Source organism: Nyctibius grandis, chromosome 22 (assembly GCF_013368605.1).
Source record: "Nyctibius grandis isolate bNycGra1 chromosome 22, bNycGra1.pri, whole genome shotgun sequence".
Taxonomy (NCBI): Eukaryota; Metazoa; Chordata; class Aves; order Nyctibiiformes; family Nyctibiidae; genus Nyctibius; species Nyctibius grandis.
In genome coordinates, this window is record NC_090679.1 from 5,367,290 (window position 1) to 5,379,588 (window position 12,299).

Sequence of the window (12,299 nt, forward strand, 5' to 3'; positions counted from 1 at the left end):
TCCGTGTGTAGTAACTGCAGTAATGGTATGAGGACAGAAAGAATACTTAAAACATTTAAGAAGTTGTATGGTAGCTATTAAACTGATTTAATCCTTGCTATGTGTGAGAATTAATGCAACTGGCTTCTGTTTTTCACAGAAAAATCTTGAGAACAGAAGGGCGTTAAAGCAGGCTTTAGCAGGTTGAGTTTTTTTCCACTTGAAGGAGTTGCACAGCTGGGGTCCTACAGCAGTTGCCTTCACAAGACATGGTAAAAACCTTTGGGTTTTGGTAATTGGGCATGGGGTCTCTTTTTTATACTGGATATTCTTTTTCCATGTTGTTCCAGAAGCAGAATGTATAATTTGGTTTGTAAAATTGTCACTGGAAACGTTTTTAAAGGTTAGCTATTATAAAAACTTTAATTTCTATAGTTGAGACTCTGGGAACGACAGAAACCAGTACAAGTCTCCAGAAGCAAATATTTCTTTTTGGAAAAACAAAGCCAAGCAAAGTGCATGGTGGAGAAGCAAAACACAGTGCAAGTCTAGTGTCAAAGATTCATTTAAGCTTGAGTGTAATTGCAGCATGTGAAATGGCAGAGTATAAGGGTTTGAAATGCCTGTTTCGGTGGGGTTATGTCAATAGATGATGTCATATGCACAAGTGAGAGCAAATTTCCCTGGTGAAATAGAGCTAATGGCACAGACAGGCTTATTTAAGCAAAATTGCCCTCAATTTTGGCTGAAACAAGTGAAAATTGTACCGTAATTTCAGTAAGAGGCTATCTAGCCAATAAAATATTCTAAGTATTAAACTTTCAAGAAAAGCCAGGGTGTTGTCTGTATGTAGGTCGCTGACCAAAGCAGGCCTGCGGGGCGCAGCCACGCTGGGCACGAGGATTGCAGGGGGAGGGAAGTCTGTATGGGCAGTTCTAAAGGAAAATGTATTCCTGTGCTGTAGCCAAGGTATAATGTAAGTCAAGTCAGTGTCAGGCTGCCGTTGAGCATCATGAGGCATCTTTGAGACATCTGCATCATGGCATAAAAATGATCACTGTACTTGGCCCCGCTTGGCTTGCTCGCTCTGCTTTCTGCCAGTTCACATTCTTACAGCTCGAGCTGTGAAATGTAGTCAGTGTGGCTGCCGACTGCCCAGCTCCTGGCTGCGTGGTGGTCTGCTTCATCCCTCCCAGGAACAGACCTCGCCTGTTCCTGCCAGCCATGGCTCCAGACACTTTGCTCCTCTTGGGACTGGCCTTCTGATGACTCCTGGGGGGCTGCTGGGCTGTGCAGCCCTGTCCTCTATCATACTCACATGGAGCTGCTGGTTCTTTCACTTTGAACAGAGCCTCAAAAGTTGAATTCAAAAAATTTTTGTTTAAGCCCATGTGTGAAAATACCTGTTGAAGAGGAAGATACTAAATACCAGATTTGGGTTATTGAAGTACTGTTCTTGACTTTCTGTAGAGTTGAAGTATGTTTTTACTATGGTAATAGTGGTATGATTGCAACAAAGCTGTAGTGTTTTGATAGCTATGTTGAGAGTTATAAGCCTGTGTAATCCTGGTCGTTCAGGATGGCTTACTGGAGAGCATGGAGGCACATCAAGTGCATTGATGCAAATACAGGCTTTCTCACTCTACTATGGGAGAACTCTCCTTTACAGGATGGTAGAAGGTCTCTACAGGTGGCTGTCTCTTGACCTCTTCTTTCTCCATGAATTTCTTCCCCTGCTGCCTCTCCTCTTCTGCTCCTTGCTTTTTCCATGCTTCCCCTCTTCCTGTGAGTGTTGCATTCCTTAGAATGAACAGGCAGCGGGTGGTGTTCCCCTGCACAGGACGAGGGGAAGGCCACACAGCTGGGCGGGTGTGCAGGACCATGTGGGGTGTGCAGCAGCATTGTCCTCTGCTGAACAGTGTTGGCTGCAGATACAGCTTCTCCATATGGATCTATTTTGTTTCCAGATCTGGTGTTTCTGGACATTGATTCCAGAGTAGGTGACAATAGAAGGATACTGTCCTGCAGTTAAAACAACCTTTTCCAGCTTCAAGAGGTCTTGGTCTGTGTCTTATTCCTTGAAGTGTTCAAGAAAAGTGCTTGTGGCTGCCTTAGGTCTGTTTCTGTTCGCTCCTGTGAATCAAACTAGCTTGCCAAAATGGTGTCTCAGACCCCAAGTGCTATGATGAGTACCGGGCTCTTATTTTGCCCATGCTCAGTGATTGTTGCAGCCTTTGGAAAGGAATGACTCGAGCATGGCTGGTGGGAGGGTGGAAGGGAGTGTGTGTGGGCTGAGGTAATGGCAAACAGGGCCAGGGTGGGTGGTGGTTCTGGGCTTCTTGCCACCCAGACAGTCCCTCAGGGGCTAAGTTCATGCTGGAACACGCTCTCTGTCCTCTCCTCTAGAAATCATACCCAGATACCCCAAGCTATGTCCTGTCTCTTTCCAATTTACCATTACTGTCTAGCAGCCAAACTCCCAACTTTTCCTTCCCTCTTTCCCTGTGGAACAAGCACGTAGATCCTTATTCCCCTTTCTGTTTTCCCAAAGGGGAATTAAAGACTGGATCCTACTTATGAAATGTCATAGAAGAAGCTGCAAATGAATGGGGTGGTTTGGAGCTAAGTGTTAGATGGAGCACCCGGCCTTGGCTAATGGGCAGTAGGTCCTGGCAAGCAGCAGTGAGCGCAGTTGGTTGTGTTGAGTGAGGTTTGGAGGTTTTGTGATCTGGTATTTATTAAGGGTTGCTTTGTCTGAGTCCTGACTCTTGTAATCTGAACAAGGAGAGCTGAGTTTGCACGATTGGGCACAGAAGTGGTACAGGGCTTTGAGGTGTGTCTGAAGGGGCCTGACTTGTCCTTCCTTCTGCAGACAGCAGAGGGAATCCCCTGCTTTCTACTTGCTGTTTTTTTTTATCTGTATTTACACTTTTGGGAGCAAATGTGTGTGGTGTGTTGGATCAGCTCTTCAGTGGCTGGCTGTTGAGTTGTCTGTTATGCAAATGGATTTTAAGCCATGCCTAATTTGGACCAAATAAATTGATCAAATATATATTAAATGTTAATTAAGATGATATAAGTGTGCTGTGGAGACCACTGGACTCTTCTAACTATGTATGCATGGCTTGTGGTCAGTTGTATGGGGATGACTTTTGCTCTGTTCCCTTACTTTCTTCAGAAGCTTTCTTCTCCCACCACTTCTATCAGCTCTCCCATACCAAGCGAGAAGAGCCTTTATGGGAAAAGGATCCTGGGAGAAAACAGAACAAGAAAGGGCAATGAGCCAAAAAAAAGAGAAAAAGGTGGTTGAGGGTCAAAAGTGAGAATGGGAACAGTGGAGACCCTCAGTGGGATGCTCAGCAGGTGACAGTGCCTTCCAGAGGTGGCTGTGCAGGCAGTGATGTGCTGCTGCCCAGAGGCTTGTCCAGCTGAGGGAATGGAGATTGGTGTGCTTGAACAGCAAATGGCAAAAGGAGGGACAAAATGAGGACACTCAAAACACAATTGATGTGCCTGGTTCATCTTAGACCCAGCGTTTGGTTTATGCTGATACTAGAAACAATCTTCTTTAAAACTGAAGGCAATTTTGTTGGAAATGTCCTGCAGTCTTACTCAAGATCCCTTCAGCTCATTGCTGGGGCCCTAAGCATGCTGAGCGTCATCCAATTCTGTTGACTTACCTGGTATTTAAGAGAAAATAACTTCCTCATTCAAGAGGATACACGTTTTCAAAGCTGTCTTCAAATTAAGCCTAATTTATTTTTTCCTGAAAAACTGCAGGGAGAGTTGGAAGGCATATTGTTGAGGTACTTGACATCTCGCTGTTGTAGCGACCTTTATCTACGCCTGATTCACGTAACTTCTTTCCCATTTCTCCTTACATTTGTGCCAAAGCTTGTAATTGTGATGTTTTCCCCAGAATGTCCTTACTGAGAGACTTAGTGACACAAGTCACGCTGTATTGAGGCAGTGGTGGTACCTATTACCCCAGCACTGCTTTGAGTGTTGCTTCCTGAAGTACCTGCTGCTTTTGCTGTTCCCTGTATGTAAATGTGCGTGTGTGGACTCTGAGACAGTGGACAACTACAGCTAGTAGGTAAAGCTTTCCATTTAGGCCTTTAGGACACTTCCCTACCATTTAGGCCTTTAGGACACTTCCTCTTTCCATTTCTGGCCTTTAGGACACTTCCCTACCCCTTAACTCTTTCTGTCACATACTTTTAAGCATTTCCTTCAAATTTTCCACATGGGGATAGCTTTTAACTAAATGACACCACCCCTCTGCCATAGCTAAGGGCAGTAACGTGTCATGGGATCACTATAATGAAGGGGACCCAGCCCCTGTGATTTCCAGGGACCACAGAAGGACAAGGGAGACTGGGGGATCTTGGTTGCTTTTTTTAGGGTCTTAAACTAGGAGAGATGCTTCTGCTTGTTTCTCCTAGCTATATGGTTCTAGATCGTGCCTTCCAAATCATTCCCACTTCTACATCTTACCACAGCCTTCTCCGCCACTGCTCCTCAGGCTTCTCCTCTGTCTTACTACTTTTGATCCCTGTCAGTTCTTCCTCTGGTCTGTTCTGCCTGTTGCTGCTGTGAGCAGCACTGTCTTTCCCTGGTCAGTCTTGCTCTCTTGTCTCTTGAAAATCTTGAACACTTGCAAACCTGGTGCTCCTGTGGGAATCTGTTCCCCCTTCCGTGTTGCCTGGCTATAGTGTGGCAAAGTGTCCCTGAGAGCACAGCAGGGTCCGGTGCCCTCATTTCAGTCATGGTGAAGAATGACGATAACAGCCCAGCCCTGCTGCACTTCTGAGTGGATGGAGCATTCAGCCTTACCTGTTTGCAGGGCTGCGAGGTGCTCCTGTGTGCCCCAGGAAAATGGAACCTCCAGAGATGTCTCTCTGCTGGCCTGGGACACTGATTTTTCCAGAAAAAAGCCATGTTTGGGTATGTGTTTGTGGAAACATCAAAGAAGGTGACCCACCCATTTGTTGTATTTTTTGAGTTCTTGTTCAGAAGCCAGGTGTGGCCTATGGCTCCTCTTCAGAAGGATCAGTAGAAACATACACTTTTTTCACTGTTTTCAGAAAGAGCTGTCCTGTGCCCATCTGTAGGCTCACCTTGAGTTGTGCCATGACTGAGGACAGTGATGGGGGCACTGAGAAGTCCAGGACATCACCAGTGGATCAGTGCCTGCAGCTGTGTGTGCATCAACCCCAAACTGCCCCAGGGGTGGCACGTGCCAGCTGTGGGGACACGTGGTCATGCAGCCTCCGTGTGAAGTCCTGTCTGTGAGACAGCACCTGGAGCAGTGCAGAGGCAGTGGGCAGGAGCCCACAACGGTGGCATGGGAAGGGATCGGTCATCCCAGAGAGAAGGAGGCTCTGCAGATGGGGGCTGAGGTGGTGGCTTACTGGAGACAGCTTAATTCAGGAGACCAGTTGAAGAGGTTTATGTTTAAGAGCTGTCAAGCTGAAAAGCTCCAAGTTAAGGAAATATTAAGTTTTGAAGCTTAACAGCTTGTGATTTTTTTTTTTTTTTTTAGGGAAAAATGAAACCATGGAGGAATATAAATCCAAGAAGCCAAGCCCTAGGATTAATTGCAGTGCAGAGGCTTGGAAGTGGAATTTCCCACTGGTTTGTGTAGGGTTTGCTGGTTCTTGCCTCCCTTCAGAAGCATTCAAGCAGCTGCCACATGCTTTCAGAGGAGAGCTGCAATGCTTCTGGGTGGTGGGACCAAGGAAAGCCGCCAGGCTGGGAGACAGGGGGTGGGGGCATGCACTGGCTGAGGGGCCCTGGGCACCGCAGGTGGGCTACGCAGAACAGCGTATGGAACTAGTCCACTGGTCTTTCCTTTAGCCTGGGATGTCCATCGTTTTCAGTGATTTCGTTTTCCTTGTTCCTCTGCCGATAAAGCACTGAGATTTAACAAGTGTGATGGAGCTTTCAGAGGAATCTGAGGTTTTGGTTCCCAAATCCCATTGAAATTCAGGAGGTGTTTCAGTGGAGAAAAACCTTTGCAAACCCTGAAACCCTGGCTGCTGAAGAAGAGGCTTAGTTAGTTGTTTTCTTCCCTACCAAGTAATGATACACATCAGAGTAAGGGTTGTAGCATGCTGGGTTGTCCCTTTGTATGGGGCCATGAGACATGCATATGGTCTAGATTGCTGCTCTTGCATCCATTGCCAGGAAGGGCTGTTGGCTGCAGCAGCTCTTGGGAGCATCCCTGCTCTCTGGAGCTGGGGCGGCCTGTCTGCAGTGCTGGGCTGGTTGGTGACGGCTTTTGGGATTTCCTGGCCACCTCCGTCCTCGCAGGACTCGATGCTCTGCCCTGCCCCAGCTCCCTCCCCTCCCAGTCTGCAGAAGACTGTCCCAGTTTGTTGTCCCTCTTATTAATGCTACAGAATGAAAGCTGCTGTGCTTGATATCCTTTTATTTGTATTTTTCATTTTATATTATTCCATTATTCTGTTATTTTATGTTTGTTTATACTTGACATGCATTATGTGCTTTTTCAGTCTTCGTTCTCCAAGGCAGGAGTTCTGGTGGCCAAAAGAGGCCTCCCCTGGTCATGGCCGGTAAAACTGGAGCGGAGCTGGGCTGATCCATCTGTGTGAGTTCTCACTCATCGTTGAGGGACTTCAGATCATTCCTCACAGCTACTCTCTCCTTAATGCTGAATGGTGGATGTGTTGTCTTTATCCAGGATCCAGACAGAGACCTTCACCTCTTTGCAGCTGGGCTTCCCAGCAGCTATTAAATAGCAAATTTTTCTTGCTAAAAAGATGGGGTCATGCCACACCAGTAGTGCTGATATTCAGGTCTCTTGTCTAAGCCCCTAACCCACCCAGGTCCTGGGTCACCGCATGGGATAGGTGCTTCTGTATTTGCAGGATTAATGTCTCTAATTCCTGGTGCCATCCCCACTGGCTGGCATGGTGCAGTGCACGTGTGCCAGGGTGGCATCTGATTTGGGGGGGTTATAAAGCACAGCTCAATGGTCACAAGTTAAAAGCTTGGTGAGCTTAAGGCACCCAGCAGCAAAAGCACTGGTTTGGGTTCTTTTTTTTAGTGAAGGAAAGCTCTGTTATGCATATTCTGATTTAGTGTTTCAAATGCTTGATGTGGGAATTCAGCATTTCTGCCCTCACTGTATTTACGCCTTTGCTCAGCGTTTCGGTTCATTTCCTGTGCCTCCATGCGTTTGCAAAGTCCAGGCAACCAGCAGAGCGATTGCAGACACACATTGGGTCTGTGCTGACCTCCCCAGCTCTTCATCTGTCTCAGGGCTTCGTGAAATCCCAGTGTAAAAGCTGACGACGTATGGTTTGGGTTGCTTTTGTTCCTCCACACATAGTTTATGGCCAGGGAGAAACTCCAGTGTGCTAAAACCTGAATTCCATCTGGAGCTAACTGGTAAGTGAGCCTTCTGGTATGTGGTGACATCTGGGACCTTCAGGGGCTGAGCACCAGCACCCAGCAGCTTTCCAGCCTTGCAGCTGGTGCTTGATGGCCTGACCTGAAGCAAGGTGCTGGGGACCAACCATGGGTGCAAAGCACCAAAATTGTTAAACACCAAATCATCGCATGCTCTTAAATTCAAACTGTGCTGATGCAGGAGTACGGAGCTGCTGCTTTCTGCTGCTACCTGTACCGTGTGGGGGAAGCATCGCAGGGTGCGTTAGTGCTGTTAGGGGCTGAAGAGGGCTACGGAAAGCAAACCAAGCTGCCCATCTCTGCTGCTTCTGGCTGCTCTGACCTGCCCTGCTCTAAACACCTTTCCCATGTGGTTACTTGCAGGGCGTTGTCTCAGGGGATGCATTTTCTTTTAGAAATTGCAGCTTTGCTTGTTAACCTTTCGTATGGCCTTTCCCTCTCCTCTCCCATGTGTATCAGCAGGACTGTTGGCCGTGTCGCCAGCTACCACACTGATGTATTGCAAATTGCTTGCAGAATTCTCATGATATATATATATATATGCAATATATGTACATGGCTCTGTGCTTTGTGCTTCCAGTGCTCCACGTCAGGGCTTTAGCCTGGCGCTTTGTGGCTGGCTGCATCCGAGTCCTGACTGCTCCTCGCTGTGTCCTTTCCCCAAGGCTGAGGCTGAATGTAAACTGGATAAAGACAGAATATGCACCATAGCCCTTCTAAAAGTTGTCTTGCCTTTTACTGAGGGTTTAAAATATAGAAATCCTCTTCAAGCTAATTTTCAATAAGACCTGCTTATTGAAACGACCCAAGGCTGGAGATGCAGAAGATGACAGGAGCAAACGGTGCACAGATTTGCTCACCAGCATCAGGGCTGAGATGTGGAGCTGAACTCGGTCTTTCTAAAATGTCAGCCTGGGTTTTTTCTTCTTTCCTTTAGATTCAAGATTTAAAGAGAAAGGGCCCCGGTGGCACGATGTGCCAGGTGCCTTTGCTGGCAGCTTCTCATTCACATTCCAAAGGGGCGTCCAGTGGGTGGGAAGGTTTCCCACTCAAGCGTGCTGCTCAGTCCTCGGCCCCACTGAATGGGTTTCGTGCTGTGTGAAACGGCCACTAGTTGGGTGATATGGACCACTGGAGCAGGCCAAGGGCAACTCCATAGCCCTACAAGTGAAAGGTCATGCTGCTCAGACTTTGATTTGAGCTGCTGAAGAGCACTCCCTAATCCAGTAAGCCACTGAGGCACTGTAGGATATAGTATCAATTCAGGTATTTGCATGGGTGAATGAAAGGCAGTAACCTGGGACATCCCCAGGACCATGCTGCGGTGCAGAGACCCTACCTGGACCGCGTCTTGCTTTGTAAAATGTGAACATCAAGCTCTTGGGAACACGCTGCGCCAGCCTTCACATCCCAAGTGTGCTGTATGAAAAATGAACAGCCTAAAATGGAGGTGTTCATTTTCCCGTGGGCATTGGCTGTGCTGCCTGGCTTTGTGCTGGGAATCAAATAGCTTTCAGCAGTGAAACAACAGGCATAGGTGCAGAGCTCTTTACATATGTACTCATGTATGCATACACACATGTATTCATGACATGCAGCTAAGTGATATTTCTATTTTTCCACAGATACATGTGAGCTGCCTCATCTATTTTCTGTGCTCAACTGTCTTCTTCAAGGCTGGTAGCCCAAGATTCACTTAATATTGGTATTATTCTCCAGGTAACTGTTAGGATTTTAAAGATTAAAGTGCTTTGTCACACCACTGAGACGCAAAACATGGATCTAGCTTAGATAAAGAACTCGTGTGTGATCGCAAATGAAATATTTTCATAAATGAAAAAAGAAAAATGCAATGTGCCATCTTTAAAACAACCCCCCAGGTGCCACCCTGGCAGTTCTCGCCGTTTGCCGTGTCCAGGTGCCTTTTGCTCTGTGCAGATCAGGTCCCTTTGGCTGCCAAAGCCCCGGTTGGGATGTGGTGGTGGGAGGCAGCTGTGCCGCTGGCACATGGCATGTTGGCACTGCCTGGGGCCACCGTTGCCTGGGGTGAGTTTTTTCCATGTGTAGCTCGCAGCTCTGCTGTAACTTTCCCTGCTCTTGGGGGAATTGAAGTTATAAACGTTAGCGGCAGCTTCACAAACTACTTTTCTATCTGGGCGCAGCAGCCCTGGACTGGCTCGGCTGTTGGGCAATGCCATCAGTCGCTTTCTAAGGAGCCTTTTCTCAGAGGTGGGCGACGGGGCTGCCACGATGCAAAGCTATGAGGTGGTGGGACGGGTGCTCACAGCCACTGTAGGGACTTCCATCCCTTCCCCAGTGCATCACCAGTGGCATTTCTACATCAGACTGGTCTTGTGAAGGCACACAGTAGAAAAGCATGAGCTTCCTGTTAGATACCATTTGCATCACTGGGGTGTACAGGTGTAAAACATCATCCTACTTAAAGACCCTGAGGTCCTCGAGGCCAGCCCAGGTGTTGGTAATGTAAAGCAGCTGATGTGCTCAGCGTGTTGAAGGCTGTGCTTGTGTGGGAGAGGGGGGCAGGTTGTGTGTGGGGTGCTTTGGATTTGAAAACCTCACTGAGAAATCCCGACTTCCATATTATGGTTGCTGAGTGTTTTCTGTCCTCGTGGAAGGAGGAAAACACGATGCTTTCAACTGGCACAAAACGTCACCTGTATGAAAGGCTGAGGCTTGGCAGGATGAACCTAGTGCTAACAGTGCAGCAGCTTGGCACTGTCACGGCAAGGATGGGGACCAAGTTTCAGGTACTCATTTCCTGCGTGGATCCTGCTTCCTCAAGGATAGCTCTGGGGTTGGGAAGAGAGAAAGGTGACATGGGCTGTTGGTGGAGCAGGAGAAATCTGGCTTCAGCTGAGGATGATGTCCTTGGTCTGGTGCAGTCTGTAGTGCGTTGGCTATCTGTGGGAGACTTGGTGACCTTTTCAGGAGCTCTGCTGGGCGGAGAGGCCATGCAGGCTTCTAACAGCCAGCCTCTAACATCTTCCCCCTCGGCATGTGATTTACGACAGGTTGATTTTACAGCCTTGCATTTGTGCCTAAGAAAGAGTTAAAGGGAAAAAAATTACCTAAGGAGGGCCAAAGAAACCCATTGGGGCCCAATCCTGCCCTGGGCCTGTTTCTGAGACAGTTCACATTAATTTTCTAATTGCTCTGAGTTTCGGTGGTCAGAAAAGCTGAGAAGGAGCAATCAAAGTTCATGCTTGCAGATGACTATGGGGAGGGAGGAATTCTGGCTTTGTAGAACTGCCACGTCTGTTGTGCAGAGTCACCTTGGGCAGCAGATACTGGACTTAGTGGGGTGCTGGGCTGATGCATGTGGAAATGCTGGGCTTGACCCCACACCGTGGTGTGCCTTTCCTGTGGGTGACTGAGCAGTGCCCAATGGCACAAAGTGGTGTGGGCTGGGTTCCTCCCCACCCAGACTGCTTCAAGGAAAAGAGACATTGGTGACGATGAGGAATATATTGAATATTTTCACATCTTAAGCTAAATGTTCTTATCCTGTGAGTTCCCAAATTCTGTTTGTACCGTTTCTGCACGGTCATCTCTGTGAGCTCAACTTGCAGGGCTCTTGAAAGGGGCTCTGATGGTCTTGGCCATCCTCGGAAACAGCCTTCAACTGTGGCAGGGTGCTGTGGGACCGCTGTGATGGGGGTGTGTGGTGCCACTGATGTCGGTGGCGTCAGTAATCAACAGTGGTTCGGATTTTTGGGGTTTTTTTGGACTTGTGGATCCATAAGGTCAGAACTGCGAAGTCCATTCGGTATGAACGTGGATTAGTGCTGGAGGTTTTATAAGAACTTGCTTTGGTCACTGTTTTCAAACTTCTTAACGTTTTCTGTGCCTCTTGGGCCTGAAACTGTGGGCTGAAAACCGCTGTGATTCGGTGTCTGAAGGGTCCCCAGTGATGAACTCCAGGGATTAAAGATGCTGCTTGATTTGTGGCTGAGAACACAAAGGGGGGGGTGAGTGCTTTGGTCCCCACAGGGCCCGGCACGCTGCGCTGATGCGCGCTGTTATTCGAGTGGAGAATTTGGAAAGCTCCGCGTTATGAGCTATGGTTATGTTCTCACTTAATAAGGTGTTAACTGACGTTAGGCTCTCTTCGGAGAGTTGGACTATGCGTGGAGGTTAACAGTTCCTGGCATTTTGTCTGCACTAAACGAGCTTTCAGAGACGGGGAAAGAGTTCCCGCACGCTCTCAGAGTGTGGATTTTTTTCTTAACCTAAAAAAAAAAAAGACAAATAAGGAGGGGGCAGCCCGCTCGGTTGTACCCCGGGCTGCGGGAGTGCTCCCGCCGGGCCGCAGCGCGGGTGCGGAGCGGCGGCGCGGCCGCTGGAGGGCAGGCGAAGCGTGCGGAGCGGCGGGGAGCGCCGGTAGGGCCCGGCAACCTGCCCCCGGTGCCGGTGCCCCGCCGCGGGAGCCGTGCCGGGCTCATGGAGCCGGGCGGGCCCGGCCCTGCCCGAGCGGCGGCCGGGGGCCCGGCCCGCGGGGGCCGCGCCGGGGCTGGCGGGTCCCGCTGCCGCCCGCCCGGGGCCGGGACGCGCTCCCGCCCGCTCCGAGGTAAGAGAGCACCGGGCCGGGCGCGGGGTGGGGGCGGCCGCGGCGGGCACGTGTCGGGGCGCGGAGCGGGGCGCAGCCCGGCCGTGGGGCAGCGGCAGCAGCCAGGCTGTTGGGGGGTTCATGTCCCCATGCGTTCGGGGCCGGGGCAGGCGCGGAGGGGCCGGGGCGGCGCAGCCCCCACCCCTGCTCCCCCCCCCCATCCTTTTTTTTTTTCCCCCCTTATTTTTTTCAAAAACCCTTCCCTCGCCGCCCCTGCGCTCCCGGCCGAGCCGCGCAGGCGGTGCCCCAGCCCCGC